Here is a 26,117-nt window from a genome sequence, read left to right on the forward strand (position 1 = left end):
TTTATCAAGACCCATTATGATATCATCTAAAACCTTTAAAAACGCTGTAACACAACCATGCCCAGAACAAAAACCAGACTGAATATCGGATAGAATATTATTGCTATCTAAAAAAAAGACTTCCTTTTCTGCCAGTTTGTGTGCTGAAAGCTGTTTCTCACTTTTGTACTTTGATCATTTGGACATGTTGCATTCCCGGCAGACTAGGAAGTTTACACACCATTGCTTCCACTTACCTTGTACTTACTGGCCAAACATTCTGGTGCCCATGTACAGTAAATGATCACAACTATGCCCATCTCAGTTGCTCAAGAGAGAATACAGCAATGTGTGCAGTGACCTGAAAGCTGCCATGCCTCTGGGATCTTTCCCACTGCTAGTATAGGCACTACGTGTGCAAGTAATATTATAAAGTAACATGTACTGTGTTGCCATGGAAACAGAACGCTATATTGAAAAAGATATATCCTTGTAAACGTCATGTACCTGCAAAAAATATATTCCTATGATACACAAGTTTCTACGTCATGATACTGCCTGGTCAGCTTGTTTAAAAACAAACCATCACCATTATCACTCTCACTACAACAAGCACAGTATAATGGAGAAGAAATAATAAATTCAAACTAAAGTCATGGACATTCAACCAAATAATGACAAGAACACGGTTCAGACATAATAACAGAAGAATTTAAGTAGATGTTTTTAAAAGAGCAAAAATTGATATGCAAGGGAAAAAAGCACTTGCTGATATAAACCTCACAAAGCGGTCTTTCAGTGGGAGAAACTTCACCAGATGTCAGTAAAAAAGAAAAGACTTTGAACAATGTCTTTATTTTTAATTTATGTTTTCTTCTACATTGTACTGGACTTGTTGCAGGCAGAGTGATAATGTTGGAGGTTTGTTTTTAAATGTTATTCATTTTGTATGCTGTAAGGAACATACTGTAAAACATATATAATGACATAAGGGTCAGAAAATACTATTATCACACAGTAGTAATATATGCATCACTCATGCATTTCTGCCCAAAACTCGAGACATATTATTGTGTGATAATATACAGTATTCTGACCCATATATTATTCTATTTGTTATACATTAGCACCTTATTTTGGGCCATGATGTTTTTTTCATAAAAAAAGGTATTGATTTTACAACAGTCCACATCAAATTTATTTTTTTTACAATCAATGGTAATTGATTTATCCACTTTATTTTGACAGTCATTGTTGCTATTTGAACTACTTGACAATTTTTCTGAAAGTGTCATTATGGTATTAGTATCCATAGAATACATGTGTATTATTTAGGAAGTTCATTAGCTGTACACAAAAGCACAATTACTGTATGCAAATATGACACATTTATAAAGAATTTGCAACAAAATATTAATGTTAAAGTAATACTTAATTGCTTGTTCCACACTTCCTCCCTAAGATATTGGATATAAGCTGAAGCCAATCAGTGACAGGCTGGTCACAAACCAGTGACCTTGCACTAAGACATACAGATTGGCGGATAGACAGACAGATAACTGCAATTAATTCCCAGATAATGACTGTCCTTAGGGATATGCATCCCTAGCATGGTAAAATGGCAGACTTCACATTATTATAGTGTGTTTTTAGAAATACAGTCCACTTTAATAATTGTATGTCACTTTAATGTAACAACGTGATAATGTTGGTTTATATCTCTTTGTACGGTGTATACAAAAATAACCATTTCTGAGGAATGGCATCAAATCTGTTTGTTGGTTTGAAACAATTGCCTCTCATTTGCAAAACAAATACAGTGAGGCTCTTTGCATATGAATAGAGAAATGTTTGTGTGCTGACGAGCTGCTATTGTTGACCAGCAGCTAATGATACACCTCATGAACCAGTAGGCCTCATTTAATATACATTAGCTTGGGGGGCTGTTTATTAAAGCTGCAAGTCAATGTGTGCATACTGTAGCTATGGCAACCTAATGAAGAAAAACATCATTTCTGTCAGCAAGCTGCAAATACAGTGCAAAACATGTGTCAAAGACTGCTAAAGAATTTAGAACTGGTAACAAACACATTTTCAAAACATATTTTAATTTGTAAAATCTGTTTTTAACCCAACTAACGACAAGACTTAAAGTGGTCTTACCGGTTTTAATTAGGAGTTCATTAGACTAGCCACTATGGACAGACAGTATTTCTGGTGTTTGTCAATGTTGTGAACATGAAAGCTTCTCCTCAAAATAAATACTAATTTAAATTAAACACATCAAACAATGAAAAGGTAATTGAATGACACCCTTAATCTAAGATGGCTGAAGACCTGAGGATTATGATGTACAGTACGGCTATGAATGAACAGTAGGTGCCTCCTGACATCCTTGCATCACTACATCTCCTTAGGAGGGATACAGACTTTGAGCAGTCTGTGTGTGACTCAATCCAAGAACACCTCCAACCAGTATGAGGAGATGATCAAAGTGATCCCTGGTACGGTACAAGAGGGGGAAGAATGTGGGAAATGTGTTTTTGCAGCTGCCCAGTGTTTCTCTGACTCAAAAAATAAATACAAAAAATAGATTTTACTAGTAAACTGCAGCAGGTGAATCCAGATGAGCTCTAGTAGCTCCCTTTTCAGTAGTGTCTTACACTTACATATTCCTTTTGAATATTGCTTAATCTATTAAGATTACATTTGTTAAAAATAGATAATTCCACCATCTGGATTAGGCTGATATCTGTTTGTCAGTTTGAAACCACTACCTCTCGTTTACAGCCTGTTGTCTGTGTACAATATTTTGGGGAGGTGTTTCCTCCATTTGTGGTTGAGGAAATGGCAGGTGTTTTGAAGATAAATAACATTTACAGCAACCTGCTTTTATAGTTTCTAAAGAATGTAGTATTTGTATACACCAGAATTCCAAATAAAAGGTTTTTATTAAAAAAGTTCTACTCACATTATAGTCCTATGAAATGCATTATCTCATTTACATGGGAGTCTAACACCTTTTTTCTCTAACCTAATAACTCGAAGCTGTTAAATGATTTTGTTAAAGGTTTCCCCTATTGTTCTTTAGTTACTTGCACCATGGAAGACTGAATCTATCAGGGATTGTCAATACAGATTCCATTCTCCAATAGCTGTCTTACTAGAAGGGCTTATGCTGTGGCAGTCAGCCCACCAGGCCGCTTATCTGACTACAATGATTCATGGGCAAGAAACTCATTACATGTAAAGCATTGATCAAATTCTACTGTTGTGCAGAGGTAAAGAGTGAATGCAGATAACGGGATCCCCAGCAGAATCTGCCTTATTAAAGTAATTGCTTCATCCATCTGAATATCTGAACAGTCAGGGGAAAAGCTGAAGGCTCTCCTCTAAAATAAAACAACACGTTTTTAAAATGTGTTTCTGTTTCTTCTGTCAACCAGATATTCAAAGCAGAATTTCAAAGAGCTAGTACACTCAGCAGGGAAGAATATCTTTGAAAGCAAGGATACAGACAGCACAGAGTATTGCCTCTTGCTGTACTGTCTGACCACACTTTGAGGGAATAACGTGGGTTTCAGTTATCTCGTACTGACGTGTATTTGTGTCTGCCACTTGCATTTTGTGCATGTCATTCTAAGCATATCTTTACATTATGGTTGCAGTCAGACAACTTGTTCTGTATTAGAAACCATGGCCTCAATTCAATTTGTTTAAGTCATTAAAACATTTTACATATTTTTACACACATCACTCCTCTAAAGAGACTCACAAGCAAATGAGTGATTTTTATAGCTTTGGTTCACAATGGGCCCAGTATTTAGCTTTAGTATCAATATAATACTGCCATATTTCATACAGACACTTTCAAAGATACTGGACAAGATTGGATATGTACTGTATGTACATGCAGTTTAAAAAGAAGCTATGTTTAAGTGTTGCCATTGTGTATTTCTGTTAAATACTCGAGTGGATAATTTTTTATAAATAACAAGGAGACAAAAAATACTTTAAATTGAAAAAAAGTGAACTGAACAATTCCATGCATCTGATATGTTTGAGGACACAGGATAACGTTAGGTTATTATCATAACCCTGGTTCACTGAAATAGAAATGTAACCATTACTGAATGGGTATTTATCTCCTAAAGACCCAAATCCTGAATACTTCATACCAAAGCTGTTCTTAGAGTCTAAGACACAGCCTTGACCCTGCCCCCGAGGGAACAAAAGCACTTCAGTAACAGATCTCAGCATCATTTTCCCTTCAAGCCTGCTGCTAATAATGGACTCAGCGACCTTGAAGGCTAATGGTTACATTTCTATTTCAGGGAACCAGGGTTATGATCATAATCTAACATTCCCTTTCAAGTACAAAATGTAAGCATCACTGAATGGGTGAGTATACCCAAGCTGTTGCAAGGGCATGATTGCAGAATGACCGGAATGCTACAAGGGTAAGCCGAGAGGCTGACTTGTGCGTCACCATTCAGTACCCCAGTAACAAGTAGCTAGGGTGAAAAAATTGAGGGAGAATTTCACCTCTATGCCTGTGTATTGTAAGGGTCGACTGGGAAGCCGCCTTTAACACTAGTTCCAAAACCAGGGTTTTGAGAATCCATGACATTTAACCTGTAGAATCTAGTGAAGGTATGGGGAGTAGCCCACACCACTGCACTGCATATGTCCTTGACAGATGCGCCCTGGAATAAAGCCCACGAAGTTGCAAGGCCCCTGTTGAAATGGGCAGTGAGCATTTCTGGAGGGGTCAAGTTGACCACAGGAATTTGCCAAAAAACTGTTCAGACTGCATCCAACTTTTTGTCCTGTCAACATAATACACCAGGGCCCAAACTGGGCAGATCGTGTGGAGCTATCGCTCCCTGTCAGATTGGAAAGGAGGTGGATGTAAAGCCTCCAATTCCACAGACTGGTTGACATGGAAAGCCGAGATAGTCTTCGGCACAAAGGCAGGATTGCTACGAAGTGTGACCTTTGTCCTGGCTTCTGTAAAAAATAAGCAGGCTTTCACGATAGAGAATGCCTGCATCTCACTCACCTGCTTTGTGGAGGTGATAGCAAGCAAGAAAGCCACTTTAAAAGATAGCAATTTCAGCTTAGCTGAAAGCAGGGGTTCAGATAGAAGCTTCATGAGCCTCAAAAATTGCCTCGCCAGGAGGTGAGCTCCTGGGGAGACAGAGCCAATCTTGACATGGCAAGAGCTGCCAGATAGAACCTTGTCAAAAATGTCCTGCAAAAATTGCAGAATAACTGCCATGGAACAATGGCTTGTTCCATGCCAAAGCTGCCCGATTCCAGCCTTGCTGAAGCACCCCCAGATCATCACCAATCCTCCACCACATTTCACAGTGAGTGCGAGACACTGTGGCTTGTAGGCCTCTCCAGGTCTCCGTCTAACCATTAGACGACCAGGTGTTGGGCAAAGCTGAAAACTGGACTCATCTGGGGGTGCTTCAGCAAGGCTGGAATCGGGCAGATTCTACATTTCTTTACAAGGCTTCATTCCATATCAGGAAATCCATTCCTGGAGGAAATAAATCACTACAGGCACTCCAAGAGTTTATCTTGCTTTCCTAACTTAGTAAGCAGTAATGTAAATAGAGTGTTTTTTTTCTGAGAAATTCTTATTTAAAAAAAAAAAAAAAAAATCAAATTTTATGACTAAAGTCCAAGCTTCAGATCAGGACTTCTGCATAATAATATTATATGCACATTTAACCATATAATGATATGCATGCTTGATTATGAAAAATGTTGTGATGCCTCCACTTCATCTCATCTTCACAAACAGCATGCCATCTATAATGAATTATTAGGATAAATTCCCAGATTGGATTATTAAGCTGGATCCACACCTGAGCGATCAGTTGCGTAACATAGCAACCTCCTGAGCGACTTTTTTCTTTAGGGAATATTGCATTTAAAATAAGTTGAAAATCTAAAAACAGCCAACTCTTCCTCGTTAATTACTGGACACATTGCGACCCGACCAAAAAAAAAATGAATAAAATAAATGTAATTCTAAACTTGTAGACATGGGACAAAAAAAAAAAAAAAGACGTGTCAACTCAGTTGTCAAAACCAAAACAAACTACTTCACATTGTACATGGAATAAAAATGTGAAAAAAAAAACCTGTCACCTCAGTTATCATAAAAAATGAAACTTGTAGACGCGGGAACCTTGTTGCACAAGTAATTGCTCAGATGTGAACACAGCAATTGCTCACAGCTGAATTGCGTGATTTCGGGAGCAATTAGGTTGCGCTGCTGATCGCTCAGGTGTGGACCCGGCTTTACACACATCACTGCCGTTTGATCAAGGGCATGGACTGCCTTTGTCTAAGTAAGAAAAGGACAGAGAGTTACCCTTGTGCATTAAAGAACCAAATAAATTACCGGCTTACTTGTGAGATAAACTGAGGACCATATTCAATCAATCAATCAAATCTATATTTAGTATGGTGCCTTTCGCAACAAGTTGCCTCAAAACGTTTTAACATATGCAGAACATCAAAGATTACAATAAAAAGGCAGATAGGAAAATGCAGTAAATACAATTAAACAACAACAAAAAAAGAGTAAAAACAATAAAAACAGAATATAAAAGACCATGAATAAAAAGTAAATTTGATAAATATGCTAAACTATAAAAATGTGTTTTCAGCCTAGTTTTAAAGATTGCTACAGTAGGAGCTTTCCTAACAGGAACCTGCAATTTCGTTCCATAGCTTAGGGGCCATACAGCTGAATGCTCTACCTCCTGTGTTTGTTTTTAACATTTTTGGAATGGTGAGATGACCAGCATCCTGGGATCAGAGCGGCTGCATTCTAGGAACATATGGAATATATGGAAGCAGTAAGTCACTCAGGTGGGATGGAGCCAAGCCTTGTAAGGCTTTATATGTATCGAATTTGGAGCCAGTGTAGGGCCGCCAAAACCAGCGTAATATTATCATTATTTTTTTGTTGAAATTAAGATCCTGGCCTCAGTGTTCTGCACAAGCCACAATCTGGACATAACACAGTTTGGAATACCAGAAAAAAGGGCATTGCAATAGTCTAATCTGGAAGTTGTAAAGGCGTGAATTAGTCTCTCAGCATCATGTACTGAAGAAAGTGTTTGAATTTAGCGATGTTTTGTACATGGAAAAAAGACACTTTAGTTATGTTCTTAATGTGAGTTTCAAATGAAGAATCAGAGTCAAAAATGACCCCCAGATTTCTGGCTTTTGCTCAGTGGGGTTGCTGTCCACTGCACAGACACATGGGTTTATGCCCTCACATTGCTTTTTAGAACCCAAAACTATGATCTCTGTTTTATCAGAATTTAGCATTAAAAAAATGCATTGACATCCATTTTTTTAATATCTACGAGACAGATGGTTAGTTTAAGATGTGGAATCACCTGATTTGACAATTGTGTGTTATCAGCATAGCAATGGCAGTTTCTACGGACAACATCACCCAGGGGAAGCATAGACAAGCAAAACAGAATAGGACCAAGGACAGAGCCCTGCGGAACGCCACATGTAACTCCAGATAATTTGGACATATTGTAGCCTATTTAAAAGGTAGGATTTAAACCAGGATAGGACATAGACTGACAGTCCTACCAGGTTTTTAAGGCAGCCAATTAAAATTAGACAGTCAACTGTATCAAAACCTGCACTTAGATCTAGAAGGATTAGGGTAGAAGCAAGGCCTGAATCAGAGGATAATATAACATAATTTACTACTTTGACGAGAGCTGTTTCAGTACTGTGACTGGGACGAAAGCCTGACTGAAATTTCTCAAAGATATTATGGGCTGAAAGGAATGAATTTAATTGATTAGCCACCACTCACTCTAACATTTTTGATAGAATGGGGAGATTAGAAATAGGCCTATAATTGTTAAGAACTGCGGGATCCAAAGAAGGTGTTTTAAGTAGTGGTTTTACCACTGCAATCTTAAATGAATTTGGAACAATACTGGAAGAAAGGGAGCCATTAATAATATTTAGAATAGAAATTTAAATTCTAGTGAGTACTTCCTTTAATAATTTAGTAGGAATGGGATGTAAAGTGCAAGTAGTAGGTGTTGCCTTCATAACTAGATTAGTTAAATCTAGTTGGCTCATAAAAGAAAAGGATTCAAACATGTATTTTGGTGTCGCAAGATCCAGACCACAGTTATCTGGTTTCTTATCTCAGTGATTTTATCTTTAAAGTGATTCATAAAGTCATCACAACTTGCTATTGATAGACTTTTAACTGAAGGCTCTTTCTGCTAATTAGTATACAATACTGATATTTATTTAACATATTTCTAGGGTGTAAAAAGTCTGTGCCACTTTAAATGATGCAGAGCAAAGACCAATTGATATACTCTATTCATATATTGAACATAAAAGTGGTAGACATACTCCGAACTTTAATTAACAATCATGTCAGCGACATTCATTTCCTGCCACACTGTAAATACAAAATTAGATAAAATTAAAAAATGGCACTGTGACATGCAGGCTCTTTCTACCCCTAGATTATGAAGCACTTGTAATCTTGTGGTAAAGAATGTACTGAGCATTTTTCATCAGCATTGGTAATGGGATTCTCGAGGTAAGTGTAACGCAAATACAAGCAGTCAGAAAGACAGACATCCTCCATGAACCCCCAAAAACAAGCTAAATGCTCACATTCATTCACTATTGGATAAGCCATTCTCTAGATATAAATGTAGCTATTCTCAGCATTTTTTACAGAAAGGTTGTGATGTGGAACTGCTGTAACTTGTAATGTTAGGTCATCCTGAGGTTCAGAAGAGATTCTGGCAATTAGTCAGGGGGTACTTCTGGTTTAGGGATAATGATTATACCCGTATCATACCAACTATTATGCTAAATTCTCAGAAAATTACTTCCCATGAATGCATGATTATATCCTCTGCTTCCATTACACAACAGCATCACTGTTTACATCACTGCTTGATTATACCCTTTGTTTTTCCCTTTTTGCTAACATTCATTTAAATTGCTACAAGCAGCTGTCAGTACAGGGCCTTTCTCTCAGTCTTAAATCAGCTGACAGCTGTACAAAGACTGAGGCTGACAAGATGTTTTAAAAATGTCAATGGGAACACAACCATACCCCTTTTTCATTCAATGTTCTATTTTCCTTCCTTTTCATTTTATTAAAGCTGGACATTCTACATGAGTGTTCCTCGTCATCTATCAAGTACCTTGACATGGAGCTTCCTGATTTGTGAATGAAAACATTCTAACTTATTATTAATAAAAAGAGAACACTGTACTCAGAAACTATTATTAATATATTTATTGTTTTTTTTTTTTTTAACTTTAGAACTGAGACATAAATGGGAAGACTGTACACAGAAGACAGTGTGCTTTGACAAATCTGCAACAGTGACTGGTTGATTTCTTATACGTGACATAGTAGTCAGTATAGGACACAGGCATGTACCAAATACCTTTGATAAACTTCTAAATATAGGTCCATATTTGTGTACTCCTACCCACTTGCTCTTCAAATATGTACAATATGTACACCTTTGTAATATTATTTTCTGGTATCTAATATAACTCATCAAGGACACATCACTGAAGGGTTTTATGTTTAAAAAAAAAAAAACTTTTATCAAAATAATGTTTAATTGAAAATATAACAAGGTAGTGGGCTCTTAAATGATTCCATTGACTCATAGTATGTAAAGTATTTTTGTACTACATCCCAGTTATAAGGTGAGGTGATATGGTTATGTCATTTCATCGGCACTTGTATTCCGTTTAAAAGGCATTGGCTCCCAACTTCAGAACTATAAAGAGGGGGCGGGGGGCTGGAATATGATTTTAGGCAAAGCCACAGTTTAATGAAGTTGTTTCTTTTAAACAAGATACCTTTAAAAACAAAAACAAGTGCACCACTTATGTATTGTACTATTAAAGAAACTACCACCAATTACTCCCTGTTTAAAATCAAGCCTTATTGAAGCAGGAGAGAATCTCTGTCTGACTTGCTAAATTAAATAGACTGGAGCCACTTTTCACCATCCTGGTGTGCAGAATATTTCTATTAATGCATCTGTGTCATCACCAACTGCCATCAAGGGGTCTGTTCCTTTTCTCTTTATACACACAGGGGTGTGTATCGATATATTTTTTTAACAACTATTAAAATATGTACTTTCTGATGTGTATCAAGAAACACCAGATACTAGAAACAACAAGGGTTTAATGGTAAGGGAAGCCTATTTTACCACTGGGCTCATAGCGCTATACTTTTCAATATTTTAAACAGTTTCCTCTCATTATACCCTAAAAAGTTAAATCCTATAGAAAGATATTTATAGAAATATATAGAAAGCTAAATAAATATTTAGAAAGTAAAGATCTGTTGCTACTATCTGTATACAGTATCTTAATAAAGCACATGACAATGGGTCCGGTTAGAAATATACAGGTGTCTCGGGTGCATTGTGTGGCAGGGGAAATCTACACATTTGTGGAGTAGAGTAAAAACAAGTATACGTAATGCCCACTTCTGATGGAGTATGAGAACCTGTAGAAGTGTGACGGGTCTAAGAACGAGTATTATTCAGAGTACAAGTCATTGCACACCCCCTTAATGTTTCATATTACTACATGATTTCCATTACATGAGAGTAGGTGTTAAAACTTCATGCTGATATTGGACTCAGCTCTCGCCAAGAAAAGCACCAACTAAGACTTATTTTACTGTAAACTAATGTGATCCATCTGCGTTTCCTTCCATCTGATGATGTAGCTATCCTTCTGCCTAGTGTTGATGGCTGAAGTGTAATGCTGGTTCCAGGGATCAGCCTATTTTGCCTCCCTGGTGTATCAGCACACACAACGGCTGTAATGCTGGCTGCAGGGATCAACCACAGTGTGGCCTCCCTAGTGCAACAGCATGACAACCGTCTGGACTGAGCTCAGTAGGGCACTTCTCTGGGATCTTCAAGTGGGCACCTTCCATCCTTGGTGTTTCGTCCACTAGCCCACAACACCTAAAGAGGGCTCGATAGTGATTCTGGTGCCCCAGCATCACCCCTCTCCGTCCCCCACTCAGCTAAGCCCACCTTACTTACCTTCCTTTACATCAACGTTTTTTTTTATTTCTACTGTGCTTGAGGTCCCCAACCAGAATCTTTTAATCTCAACCTCTATATTCCAGCCTCTAGCAGCTTCCAGTTGTCCTAGATGGTTTTAATACGTTTTCTTGGAGGTTGCTCCCCTGGATGGAGGAATGTTGTTTTTCGTGTGTCATATACTGTTGGAATTGGTGGCAACCTGTTGGTCATGCTGCGCTTATCTTCCAATGCTAAGGCCAAACATCGCAGCACCTGGTCATGACCTCAAGTAAACCGTCCTTGGCTAAGACCCACCTTACATCCTGTCAAAACGTGTCAATGTAGCTGGCAATGAACACAAAGGAAACCACGGAGCCTCTCCTACCCATACATTAAGGTTCTGTGGTGATGGGACAACATCAGATGTTGACATGATGAGGAAACTGATCCTGCTCTGTTCCATTGTCCATAGATCTCGCCAGCCGATCTTGCGTTGTTCCACATTCTTCCATCTCGTCCATTCTCTCTGCTTGGCCTGGGAAACTGACTTTACGCACCTCATCCTCTCCTCCTGCTTTTGCACCTCATTGACTACCAGCTTCCTCCGTTGAGCTGGAGCAGCTTTGTGCCATGTAGGAGGAGCTGAACTGAGACCAAGGCCTCCTCTTCCATGCTGTACTTGCCCCATGATATCACTGATACGAAGGGCAGCCTTTGCATCTTCCACAGCTTCCTTTGCCGCCCACTTTCTTTCAGTTTTCAACACAGGTTCTGCCTCCCTCACACATTCGTTGTGTGACTCTACCAGTGTAATTTCCAATCGAACCTTGGTGACTTAAACTCCTTGGTTAGAGCTGAGACTGGCAGCTGCAGTATCACTTTACCATACAGTCCCACTCTGCAGAGGCAGCGTTGAACTCCTAACCATTTCCTGATGTATGAACTGATTAACGCTTCCAGCTTCTCTACTGTTGTCAAGGAAACCTCATACACAGTGAGTGACCACAGAAGTCTTGGCAGTAGACCAAAATGAAAGCACCAGAGTTTAAGTTTGCCTGGTAAACCACTGCTGTCTATGCTCTTCAACCCTTGCACTGCTTGTTGTTTCACTTTTCTCACACAAACTGTGTCCTTTAGATCCCCATCATACCATCTCCCAAGACTTTTCACAGGCTTATCAGATACTCTTGATATTGCCTCACCGTTAATGTAGAACCTCTTACCCACTACTTTACCTTTAATTATATAGATGCTCCTTGAATTATTGGGCTTGAATTGCATTTGTGCCTGTTCAATGTTATTGATTACTTTGCCCAATAACCAGTTAGTGCAGGCTACTGTTGTAGTCATGACTGTCATGTCATCCGTGTATGCTCTAATTGGTGGCAGTCGCATTCCAGAAGCCAAGCGTTCTCCTCCCACTACCCATTTTGACGCCCTAATAATTACTTCCATTGCCATGGTAAAAGCCAGTGGAGAAATGGTGCATCCTGCCATTAATCCAATTTCTAGACATTGCCGTGTAGTGGTGAATTCTGAAGTTGAAAAACTAAATTGCAAATCTCCAAAGTAGGCTTTCACTACATTTGTTATTGTCCTCGGTACACTAAAGAGAATTTGCTGCCAGATCACACTGTTGTGCTCTAAGCATCCTGGGAAACGTGGAATACAGGCTTTCTGTACTGAAGTGTCAATGAAGCAGTATATACTAAAAATAAGAACTGACTTAACTAACTATAGAAATACAGACATTTCTGTAGATTTGTTTTGAATAATATAGACATTTCTAAAGAACAATACAAACATGCCTTTAGATTTCTATAGAAAATGGCAAAATCATACCTTTTAATTTCTATAGAGAACTGAGATTTTTTAATAGATTGGGGTAATGAAAGTGATAATTTAGTATAATGTAATTCATGTTTATGTATGTACAATTCTCTATTAAATTATATATTTTAAATTAATCCAACTTTAATTTTGTTAAACGTGGAACAATTGTTTGCAGTTATGTAGCTGCTGCAGCAGCATCATTTACTTGCTTTATGAAAATAGGTGGGGTTAAAGGCTGGAAATGTGCAGTTTTAATGTCTTGTCTGCTTAATTCACTTCACTGGTTTGCCTCAGGCAATCTTAAATGTTGCATTTTAAAGCATGGGTTAGATGCCACAAAGTGGGAAAAATATGAATTTCATCAACAGTTTAAACCACTAAAATTAGCTGTTTTATGGCATGATGTAAATCCACAATTGAGATCTGAAAGTTGATTGCGTAACTAATTAATGTCTTTTGTATGCCTCTACCATGTAGAATAATTGCATGTCTTGCTTCCCCTGAAATAAATAAGAGAACTGCTCAGATCATTGATCTGGATAACTTCCTTGAAAACTGCATAGAAGTAATTTCAGGGAACTGACAACTTAGTTACAAAGCCAAGCTACCGTAATTGTAATTTAGCTGGCCATAGAACAAAAACTAGTAGTTGTGGGTTATTATGTGAAGAGATTAAACCCAGAAACTACAATGAGTCAGAAAATCCAACTTTTCACCCAGATTGCTACCAAATATTATTTGTTGCTAGCAGACATGGCAATATGTTTTTTAGCCTCCAGTAGACTCATTCCTAAAATAATTTTAATAGGGTATTTTCTTTTTCAAATCTCAGTCATCTCCGTGCTGCTCAGTTTCAGTCATATTGGGCAAGACAGCTTGTGTGTTTCCCCTCTCTCTCCCCTTTCCTTTTCTACATCAAACTCAGTCTAACAAAAACCTCAAAGACCTGCTCACTGTCACTGCAATATAGTGTCTATCTATCTATAACAATGTCAGGCCCTGAATTCAGCACTGGAAGAGCTGATTGTACAATTTCTCCTTTGTATTCTTAAGGTTCCCATCCACTAATCTCAGAACACACATACACAGATCATAATTATCAGTCAAAGAGGTCCCCCTTTACATTGATTTTAATTACTGTCGTCGCAAAGAGGCTGGAGAATGCTGTATATTTAATACACGGTAGCACTGTCTTTTGGAGCAACCTCATGGGAACTAAAATACAGAAAAAATAAGAAGGGTCTACTATGAATGAAACTGGAATGTCAATATAAAACTGTCCTTGTAAAAATAAAGAAACCTTGATGTTTTACTTTGTTTCAACAAATTGGTTGTGGCAAGATCAGCAATCAGCATGCTAAAGTACACTCAAGAAGCAGAATGATTGTATAAGATTTGATATCATTCTGTGTTGCTGGATGCTTCAGCATCTTTAAAGAAAAAGACGCAATTCACTTAGTTATAAGTACATGTAACAGCGTTTTACTTGAATGAAAAGATTTCCTGCACTCTGATCACGCAACTGTCTATTTGATAAATGACGCTAATCCATCTCAAAACATGCCTTTACCGGTACATTTTACCATAATTACGGTAGCCTCCCTTTTCTTCGGTGTCAAAAATAATAATTCTGTTCTTTAATATAAATACATTATAAGATGCGCCAGACTGCCAGACTTTATTTGTTGTTTTACGCAGGCCTTAGTTGTTAGTTAAGGCAAGCCTCGATTAGAACTAGCGGCAAAAAGTGTCAAACCCACCTCTCTGTCTACAGTATCATCTTTTTTTCTTTTCCCACTTTATTGAACAGTTTCTGTTACTCTAAATCCTCTCTCTAGTCTAAATCTGAAAGCAAAGAGGAGCTATTTTTGAGCAACTGTCACTGTCGAATGGAAGTGTACAGCAGGATACAGGTAAGGAATTATTTTTGGTAGCTACAACCATTTCAATGCCTAATAATGCCCTGTGTCAGCTGTATTGCTTAAATAATTGGAATAATCTTATATATCCAAAATATCTTTCCAGTAAGATTCAGTGAGAAGTTGCGAAATGAGTTGTATATACTGTATGTTTTTTTCAATCATTATCTGCTGATATATATATGGCAGAAGAAGCCATTATCTGTCATTTTGAAGATTTCAGATGAGCATATTTAATGTGCAATCTCTCATAGAATCTTGCATAAAGCATAGAATAAGTTCTTCATGCATAATCTTGAAAACGCCTGACTCAATCACTCATTTAAAAAGCCAACAATGCACTGGTTTTCTGTTTGCAAAGGGACCTTGTGACAGGATGGCTGGGTGGATAGAGACTCAGAGACAGTAATTGCAGGTTTTAAGTGCTGGGGCGCATGTTTATTAACCAAAATAATAAAACAAAACAAGGCTCACAGAGCAAAATAAAGGTTGGAACAAAACAATCACGTACCCCAAAATGAACTAACAAAACCCTCAGCCAAGCAGTGCCATCACAGTGAAGTTTGCAAACAAAAATTCAGGAGCATGTGTCTCTCCCAAGCAGTTCCAAACAACGGAACTCCTGCCTCTCTTAAACACCATGTGGCCAGGGTTGATTGACAATTAATAATTAAATCAAAACCTGGCCACATTCTGTACATGTATTTGGCAAGGAATAGGAATTAACCCCATCCCTGCCAACCACCACCACAAACAAACCAAAACAACCAGAGCTGGAATCTTAACTACCAGCCCTGCCATATCTACCACAAACTTTTTATTCATATTTACACATTTAATATTTACACAGAATATTTATAAACTATACATTTATTTACACGTATATTTGCTGTTTACATCATTTACATCAGTGGTCAATTTAAATGACACAAGAAAAGTGTAATAGAGAATGTCCTTAGTGAAGGTGTCCCATTAATGTTTAAAACATGAGCTTAAAAATCAGTTTAAAAGGGTTGGTTATTTATCAGATTTCTGTCCTTTGGTGACAACTGAGCCTGCTGACATTGAGTAGTCAAGCAGTGAAAGAGGTGTTGAAGTTGCTGTGCAATAGGCATATCAAGCAAGCTTTATATTGCCATTTTATGCATACAGATTGTAACAGTGTCAGAAATTGTATTTGAATCTTTGAATGTGTAAAAATACATCTTACTTTACTTAACAGCCTTGTCTTATACCCCTATACCACTTTAAAACCACTATAAATAGTTTCCATCCATTTGTACTGCATTCAAATTACTCTCAGTGAGGATGGTTCATCTTGGATTTCACCTCATTCTTTATGTGCAGTAGTCTATATACGTAGTTGAAATTGTGCATGATGTGGTTTCTGCATACTGTATTCACAATCACTTAAGAGCTGCGAGATCAAACCGCTGTCAAACCTGTGGGACACTCTTTTAAGATTCCCAGCTTCAAGGGGGCTCCTATGCCACAGTGCTTGAATTTTGGATTCCCAGCTTCAAGGGGGCTCCTATGCCACAGTGCTTGAATTTTGGATTCCCAGCTTCAAGGGGGCTCCTATGCCACAGTGCTTGAATTATCTGCCTCATTACACACTTTGCTATAGTTGCATGATACTAATTTTTTCCCCAGGGTATTGGAATTCATGCTGGGTTCATCAAACATCACGTAACAATCTGTTGTGACAATGGATTATATTTAGGAAATCCGGCTAATGAAGAAACCTTTTGAAATTCATTGTATTTATTTTATTCCCCAAGCTAACCTGTCTATTGAAGGGGACTCTCACATTGCATTACAAGCAAAACGGCTGATACAGCCACGAGGTTCCCTTGGGACTAGTGGCTGCCAATAAATGCTCCCAATCAGCACAGTAGACCTGCTACAGATGGTTAGGGAAATGTTAATTTCCTCCTTGACCCAGTCACTAGATGTTTTTGTTTTTATTTAGTACATTTTTTGCTACTTTCTAAAAATAAGTGTATTTGAATTACATGTCTTGCCTCAGTGCGGGTATCAGAATTCTTGAAAGAGTATGTCTCTTTTAAAGTAATTAGAAGCATGTTGATGGCAGTTAATCATGGTCGGATGCCTGATGCATAATAAGGTTGCCTACTGAAGTCAGATTTGCTGTTGTGTTTCAGTGCATACTGTTGATCAGAAGCCTGTGGCACTTTTAGTGATGAGGAACCTGCAGTGGTTCCCCCTCCCCCTAGAGTGTATGCACTGAAGACAACTCTTCACGAGGCAGAGAGCCTATCATTTGTTTTCACTAGGTTAATTTCAGGTCTCAGTGACTGTAAATGACCTTCGAGAACATGTACCTCTGAATTTTAGGTAAATTGCTGAACTTTTTCGTGACTTATAATGCTCCTTGAAGTGTTACGTGGCTACCTCTAATCATGTGACCTGACAGAGAGTAGACTTGACTCAACAAAGAGTGTGCAGGAAACCACTCTCAGCAACACCTAGGCTCTAACATTTCCAATATGCCAATATACTTATATGTCACAGGCAGTAGTGATTTCAAGAAAGTCTGTATTTTGATAAACTTGATTTAATGCACATATTTTTTAACTGTGTGATTATTACACAATTATTATATAATTATGATAGCCCTCTATTATTTTATTTTGTGTACAACACCTTTAAAAGGCATTAAAATGTTTGAGAGATAAAATGCATTTTATGAGTCTCTAACAGTAGAAGAAATACATTCTTAAGTAATACATCCACAACTTCAAACACTCAATCATACATTTGTAGGTAAACTAGACTGCATATTTTCAATGCATACTTTATTTTTTAAGGATGCAAACACCAAACAACTAAGTAACATAATTCAAGGTTTCTTAAGCACTCTCAAGTTGCTTGTTTCCCTTTTTGTAACATTCACATTTTTTTTTTTCATATTTTCAGAACTGGAGTACATGCTTTAAAAAAATGCCTCTTATAATTTTAACTCAAGAATTAGATATATTATGCGAGCTATCAGATCCTGGCAACCTGGCAAACAGGCACAGCATAAAATCCTCTTTTAATTAATGTAAAACTCTGATGTAAAAAGCCTTATATAGTACACACCATAAGGATATTCTGTGCTTTACCACAATTTAAGCTTTGAAGTCTGTATAAAAAATTAAAGCCTGCTGGTAATCATGCATGCCTAAAAGCGACTCATTTTAATTTTATTTGCAATGCGAGCATAAAATAAAATATGATTGCTTCTTAAAGTGCATGCCAATGTAACACCATAAGAAAAAATAAACTCAAATGTAAAAGTTAAATTTATTGATATACCATTTTTAACTAGAAGTCTCTCAAAGTCTGATGAAAAATATTTTATCCAATTCCACTTATATACTATCACCCATTATTGCACCAAGGACAGAGTGCTGTATTCCAGTTAGCAAAAGAAATGGTGATTAATCACAGTACAGTTACAGCTACTGACGAATTACAGATATTTATTAATTATATAAGTACCATAGATAAGATCAGTGTAAAATATATCTTGCAATCCTTCATTCAACAATCTAAAACATTTAAGCAATCCAGTTATTTTTTTGAAAAGCCATTCAAAATGGTATTAAATTACTATACAGTAAAAAAAAAAAATAATAATAAAGGATCCCACTTCTATTTGCTATTTCACAAATGCAAACATTGATATAATATTGTACCTCACAAGACTCAATAATAAGGAGGAAAACACTGGGACAGGCTTAATTTTAGAAATTGCATGATTTTTGAAAATGAACATTAGACTGGAAGTGTTGAGGAGAAAGATGAACATTTGATGCTATCTTTAGTTTAAGACAAAAATATGGCTCATTAACATGCACTCTTTATCAATGAACTGTGGGATTGTGTTCTTTAACAAGTGAGAAAAGCCTCACACACACATGCATGATGAAGAAGTCAGAAACAAACACACTCACCTTCAGGCTCACCACACAGTGTACACTGTGACTCTACAAACAAGAACCAAAAGAAAAAAAGAAAATTACTACAGACTTCCTTGACCCACAAATCCAAATAATAATTTTTTTTTCAATGTAATGCAGTATGATACAATAACATATTTATATTTACAAATCTGCAACATATTCTCATATGTGACATACCACTGCTAAATTATGGAATGCTGAAAACCTGGACCTGCTAAAATCTGTACGGTGAACTAAGTGTTAAACTAATGAAGAGACACGGTTTACACTGAATTGTATCCGTTTTAATTTCCTCCTTAATATATTCCGAGCATCAAAAAAAAGTATCACTATTATAACCCATTTATAAGGTCTATAAATGATGGACATTGACGAAATGTTTTTGGTTTCTTTTCAATCACTCGATCATTCATCCTTGACCATGACACACTCGAGTGATTATGACTGAAGCATATGCACTTAATCACTTAATTAGTGAGACAGTTGATTGGACACTGGATATCGAGTGAGTTCAGCTGTTGAATTGCAAGCTTGAATAAAAGCAATAAAGAAAATCACAGAAAAAAAAACAATATGCCACATCTGTCAAGAGAGCAGCGACTTTGTGCAATCGGTATGTTGGAGGCTGGATTAGGGCAGCGTACTGTGGCTCGCCGTCTTGGGTGCTCACAGCCAGCAATTTCAAACCTGGTGAGACGGTATAACCAGACACACTGTCAATCACAGGCCACAAACTGGGAGACCAAGAGTCACAACACCTGCCTAAGATCGACAGATCATTTTGCAGCACCTTCGTGATGTCAACTGTTAATCAGCACAATAAAAAGTCACTGCACCTGCTCTAAAACAGAGTTTGTCATTTTTCGATCACATCTAGTGAATTTTATCCAAATATAAGTGATAAGTTTCTTTTGATGCTCAAATGTAAGTATAGTACAAAGTGGAACTTGTATATCAAATTATTGTAACTGATTTTAAAGTCTTCATTGACTGCCACTACACCAAGACTACCTGTTAAAGCCATGCAATTAACTTATAACCAGAATTCACTGTGATTTACTGTACACTGCCTATGAAGTCTAGCTTGGCTAGTATGCACACATTTACTGAGTTTTTGCTCCAATGCAAAAGTAAAACTTTGCTGTAGTTTCAAAACTAGAAGTAAACTACAAATGTTTGTTTTTGGCCTAATAAGTTTTGAACATATTTTTATTTTCAGGGGAAATGTACAAACATTGAACTGGAGAAAAGTGCAAACATTGCACAGTGATCTGGCTAAGACTAATGTTGTCCATTATGGATGCACATATATTTCAGCCCAATGGAATTCAACTTTATTGAGCTTTGATGATTATTCCTATGATTTTTATCAGATCTGAGCAGTTTTCAGGCTATTCAGTAGTTTTAGCATACCTTAATATAAAGTGAGCAACCTCAGTAACAAAACACATATATCAGTCACCATTGTATGAAGGGCAATCTTTAAAAAAATCATCCAGCTATTTTGGAGATATAATCAAGCTGAATAAGCATACCTTTATATCAAGGGGAATTTGACAAATAGCACATTCAGCCGTTATGGAGCAATTACAGTCACAGGACTTTATATATAAGTTCCTTATAAAAGTTTACCATGGTTCTTCTGTATGCCATTTTTGCAGTTTCCCCATGGTTATACTATGCATTTGCCATGGTTTGACATGTTTTGTAATATGCTTTACCATACCTCTTTTGTGCTTTATAATGCTTACCTATACTTTCCTATGTTTTCACTATGCTTTATTATACTTTACTATGATTTTAGTATGGCAAACTTTTATATGGGGTAAAACATACAAAATAATAATTAAACCATTATATATGAAGGATAACATTTGAAAGAAATCCATTCAGCTATTTTGTATATATTGCTACCACAAGAAAAACATCCAATGTGGTCCCAAGGCAGCTATATTGGATACAAGGTCAATGACAACGTCATACCTAACAAATGCCCCAAGGTGTTTAATATAAAAAATAAAAAATAAATGAAAGGCAGAATAGTCCCAGAGGTATACGGGATTAATCTTGTGATGTCAGAGGACAGAAAAACTTAACAATGTCAAATTATAAAAAAATAAAAAAATAAAAAAATAAACACACCCTTCGATTCTCAAAACCAACTTAAAAAGGAGCAGGACATCTCTGGAAAGGAGATGCTGCTGTCCTCTTAAAGAAGAAGAACTCCCATCACATGCCACTTGGCTTATATCTGCACCAGTCTTATAACAAATGTCTGTTGTGGTTGAATAGAATAGCTACAAATCTGGTAATGGTAATGGAGATATTTTGAACCCTACCTCTTTCATACCATTACCTTTCTGTATGTGGAACTTGGATTTTATTGCATTTATGTCAAGTCATCCTCTCCCAATGTCTATCTCACATATTGAAATACTGACAATTGAGAGCTTTGGTACTGTATTTAAGGCTAGATGCATTTTTATTTTCAACAATAACTCCCATTGTTCATAATTTCCCACCAATGAGTAACTAATGAGCTGCATCCACTTTTACATGTTGTTAGTGGACTAAATGTGAGGCAGTAGAATAATGTACAGAACACAATCTGCACCTAATCACTGCACATAAAAAGCCTCAACATACTCCAGGCAATTTAAAATGTAATTAGTTGATACTTGTGTATATTTGTAACATACTACATTATTCAGCCTTTGAGGATTGTTAGATTAGACTATATACAAGATTTACTTCCTGTTGCAGAAAGATACACTTTAAGAAACTATATTTTAAAAGATGAACTGTTTAGTTTTTGATTGAGTTAGTAAAAGACAATTTGGGTTTAATATTAATTACTGGAGCAGGAAGACAGATCGTAAGGGGAAAGCTTTAAAGTGCATCAAATGGCAATTTAAAAGGGGACTCTGTGCTTTGTCAGAGATAACACTTTGGGGGCTAAAACCTTCAAAAGCTTGAACAATCTACATCCTTATTTATCTTTATAACATCAGGGTTTCCTGAGTGGAACATCAAACAGGCTTTGATGTTACAATCACTTAAGGTAATAAAACAAAAGTGGACCACGTGGTCAATGATATTTTGATAGGTTAAGGAATAAGGGGTGATGTTTATAGGAGGCTGCGTGGTCCAGTGATTAAAGAAAAGGGCTTGTAACCAGGAGGTCCCCGGTTCAAATCCCACCTCAGCCACTGGCTCATTCTGTGACCCTGAGCAAGTCACTTAACCTCCTTGTGCTCCGTCTTTCGGGTGAGACGTAATTGTAAGTGACTCTGGAGCTGATGCATAGTTCACACGCCCTAGTCTCTGTAAGTTGCCTTGGATAAAGGCGTCTACTAAATAAACAAATAATAATAATAATAATAATTTAGAGAAGCTGTATTAAATCCCAACATTGTATTGTCTTGTTGATTCTGTTATGACCTGTGCTCAGGGAAAATGGAATACCCAACTGTTTGACTGTATTGAATAAAATATATTTGTTGAAATCTACAAGGGAGTTTGGAATCACAATAATTATTTATACTGATGGATGCATGAAGGAAAAAAGAACTTCTAACTAAGCTTTTATTTTAAATCAACACTTCCCTAATGTGGATTTTCAATAGGATACTATCCCCCTACCCACACCCACCTCTCAGTCTCCAATTCAGTTCAAGCCCAGAACAGTTTTAATGGAAAGTCAGTTTGATTTGGTGTTGGGATCCTCTGACATTGGGTGGTCTCAGTATATTTGCAATGGCTGGGTATACAATAAACACAACTTCTATCTCATTCAACACTATTTGCATTTTGCAGAGAAGACAAAAAAAGAAAAGGTATGGAAACAGACCTCCAGGGTTCTGAGGTGCATAGAGAAAGCATGCTCTACAGCAACTTGTGCTTTACCTGCTCTATTGACAGACCTTAGCATGCAGTGCTTAGATTTAATGTTTTCATATTTTCTATACCCTATAATAGTTTTATACCCTCTCAATTGCCAACTACAAAAAATGAATGGCATGTCATGTTGTAGGGTGCAAAATAAAGACAGAAAGCTGTAGAATGATTGAAAAAATTTGACAGATGCTATATGGAGAACTTGTTATTGATCATCTGCCATTCCCAGAACAGGTGCATACAGAAGCATTGTATCTATTGATAAACAACGTTTACACATAATTTATATCACCTCCCCCGCCAGAGACTGACAGTCAAATCTATATGTAAAACTGTAGGTGTGGAATGGCAATCCACCACCATGGGGTAGATATAGCCATTTTTTTTTTTTCAATGTGCCTGAACTAAAATGTGTTTACTTGGTAGGCCTTGGTATGACAAGAGAACAGCTCTGTAACTTCATGCTCCATAAAATAAATCAATGGACTGTATAAATACAGTATAGCCTCCGACCCGTTAAAAAAAAAATCTAGTAATTTTCAATTGGTGTCTTAAAACTGGAACCTATCACAATGGCATTACTGTCTCATCTTACTAATCTCATTCTACGGCTGTAACTATAAATATCACAATATACATGTAGCAGAAAACTGTTCACGGAAACTCTTATTTATGTTGGTAACTTCAAAAGCAGACTGCATCATTTATATAAAAAGCTCCACATCTCTGCAGTATACTAATGACATCTTAATATTACAGGTTTTATAAAAACAACCATAACAGCGATTATTCTATGATAGCTTATGTGTTTGATAAATCAACCACAGCATTTTCAATTACACCATCTTGAAGTACAGTAAAACCTACATTAATGATACCCTAAACTAAGTGGCCCCCAGATACAAGTGAATGACAGAAACCTTCAATAAGGAGTCACATGCCATAGCAGCCAACGTGCTCAGTCTCTCTTCTGGCTAGTTCATTCAGATTTCACTGGATTTGGTTTGATTTTAAACTTGAACATTCACTGCTAAAATACCTCTTTTTTGTGATGCTGAAAGTCATCTCATCTCCAGTGTACAGTAGTTTCCGGGTCCGTGGATCATCAGCCTTATTTCTTTACCTTCAATATCAGAGACCTGCTTAGATTTATTCAGCTATTCAATGTTAACTTCTATTAGCTGATCATGAACACTGAGCAGAGAGAATATGTTGCAGATTTTCAAAAAAGATATTGAACCTGTTTCACCAGTAGGTTTTGCAGGCAACAGCACAGATAATATTGTGTTATTAATGGCCTCCTTCACGGCTGGATGGCTTTCTCTCTTATTGGAACATCTATCAATGTGTTTTCCCCTGAGGACACTTCTATTGATAGCCTCCTGTGCTTTTGCAGCTCTGCTGCTAGGTCAATGCTACCTTTGCTTGTTGCACCACAACATAGACCAGTACATCTATGAATACATTTTTTAAGAGTGGCATTAAATGTAATCAAAATTCGAACTTCCACATTACCAACTGCAGCTTAACCGCTGATCCCAGTTTCTGAAGGAACTATAAAGCATAAACACGCTATATAATGGCTCAGCTCAGATAAAAATGCATCAGCTGTACTCACTTTGTCATCAAGTGATAGAAAGTTAACACATGCTCAATGTTGTAATTCTGTATATCGGACTCAAGTGCCCTCAAAAAGTCTGTTATTCAGTCATTTACATGAGAACATGTATAGAGTTGGTTCTTAAAGGATCCAAATGATTCAGCTGCAACAGCATGGCTTGGTAACCCATTCAACACACACACCAAAAAAAATTACCATGTCCTAACTTTGCCCACTGTGGTTAACAATATTGACTAGGGTTAACTTTGTCAATTCCTTTTTGGATTTAAAAAAACTTCAATCAAGTCACCCCTGATCCTTCTTTGTCCAAGGTTACTATTGTACCCTCGCTTACCACACTCATAATTTATTAACTATGTTGTCTCAAAAATTCCCAGCATTTCCAATGTAAATGCAGGTAAAATAGATTGGCAAAATGTACTGGCAGTGTGGATGCGGACCATAGTCCGTCTATTGACTACCCCTGCTATATAGATTCACTTCCCCCAGTTCTCATACCATAGTTGCTCTGCACTAGACTCTCTCTGCAATGTATTGTAAATTAATCTTCTGGGTAATAATCAAATAAAAGGTTTGTAAAGAGACCTATTCAATCTCGGTGTCAATGTCTGTTGCTTTTTGAGTTAATGGGTTCCTTTTTTATACTACAAAGGAACCGAATAAACAGAATACTCCATAAAACAAAATATATCTCTGCACTTCTTTTTTGTTATAAGTTGCATGTAATTTTATCATGAAATGGAAAGAAACACGTTGGCCTGACTACTACCCTAAACATGCCAATCTGTTTAAATTAGCAGGCACCCTTATAAAAAAAAGCTTCCATCACCAGTTCTACAGTACAGTAGTAGATTATATAGACCCAAAGCATCAAGTCTTCTGCAAGTGACATGTCATATATAATATTTACAACCTGTACCCTCCACACATTGTTGGGTGTTAACACTGTTTGAAGAATTCCTAATAGATATGAAGCAGTCATCTTCTTCAGGGACATGATTGCTGTTTGTTAAATCTCCAGGCAAGACCAGACAGAGAAGACACACGTTGGGCGTGTTTGTAGACTTAAGCCGTGGTTTGTCACAGAACACAGGTGTTTGAATCTGTTTTCAACAAAGTCTTCAGGGGATGGCGTACCACATCACAGATGTCTATGTAATTTAGCACAGAAACTGTATCATTAATTTAGCAGAAAAAAAACCTCCAGGCTGAATCAGTTCATAGATTGAACTGTTCTCATTCTTGATGTTTTAGAAAGTTAAATTCACTACAGTAGGTCCAATCCAATTGGCCTCATTTATCAAGGTGTTTGTGTCCCATTTAACTTTTTTAATTCACAAAATTAGAGGACCAAAATGACAATTGCAATTTAATGCACTCGAAATTCTGATATGTACAACATATACAAATTAATTAGCTTACTGTTGTTTATACACTATCTTTAGTTTGCTTCATGAGTTTGCAGATCAATTAATAAACTCCTACATTCATTATTTAGTTAGCAGATACCCAATGATCATATCTTAGTATAATATTGAGCACAATTGTGGGATATGGATACTTTCACTATTTTTATACATTTTGTGTCTTTAATAGTGTCTAGTATTTCACTCGTTTTTACCTGATATCTTGATGTTGCAAATACAATTGCATTTAATATGTGGGGATGACTTAGCCCTTAACATTTCAAACTGAATAAAGAAAATAAATTAGAAATGTCGCTCTTTCTAAGATAATTTTTTCTACTTTGCATCCATGTTGAGTGTGTGCCATTATTTAATCAACA

The 26,117-nt window shown here is 36.9% G+C and overlaps 1 protein-coding gene across 1 annotated transcript in view; it reads right to left on the reverse strand.

Annotated features, from left to right (window-relative positions):
• The window catches only part of LOC117410623 (disks large-associated protein 2-like), a 180,497-nt gene that overhangs the window by 134,679 nt on the left and 19,701 nt on the right, over positions 1–26,117 (reverse strand). Inside the window, exon 2 of the mRNA XM_034017303.3 lies at positions 18,805–18,837. The gene's annotated coding sequence lies outside the window, so the exon portion shown is untranslated. The remainder of the gene's footprint in view (positions 1–18,804; positions 18,838–26,117) is intronic.

The sequence above is a fragment of the Acipenser ruthenus genome, chromosome 6, assembly GCF_902713425.1.
Source record: "Acipenser ruthenus chromosome 6, fAciRut3.2 maternal haplotype, whole genome shotgun sequence".
Classification (NCBI taxonomy): Eukaryota; Metazoa; Chordata; class Actinopteri; order Acipenseriformes; family Acipenseridae; genus Acipenser; species Acipenser ruthenus.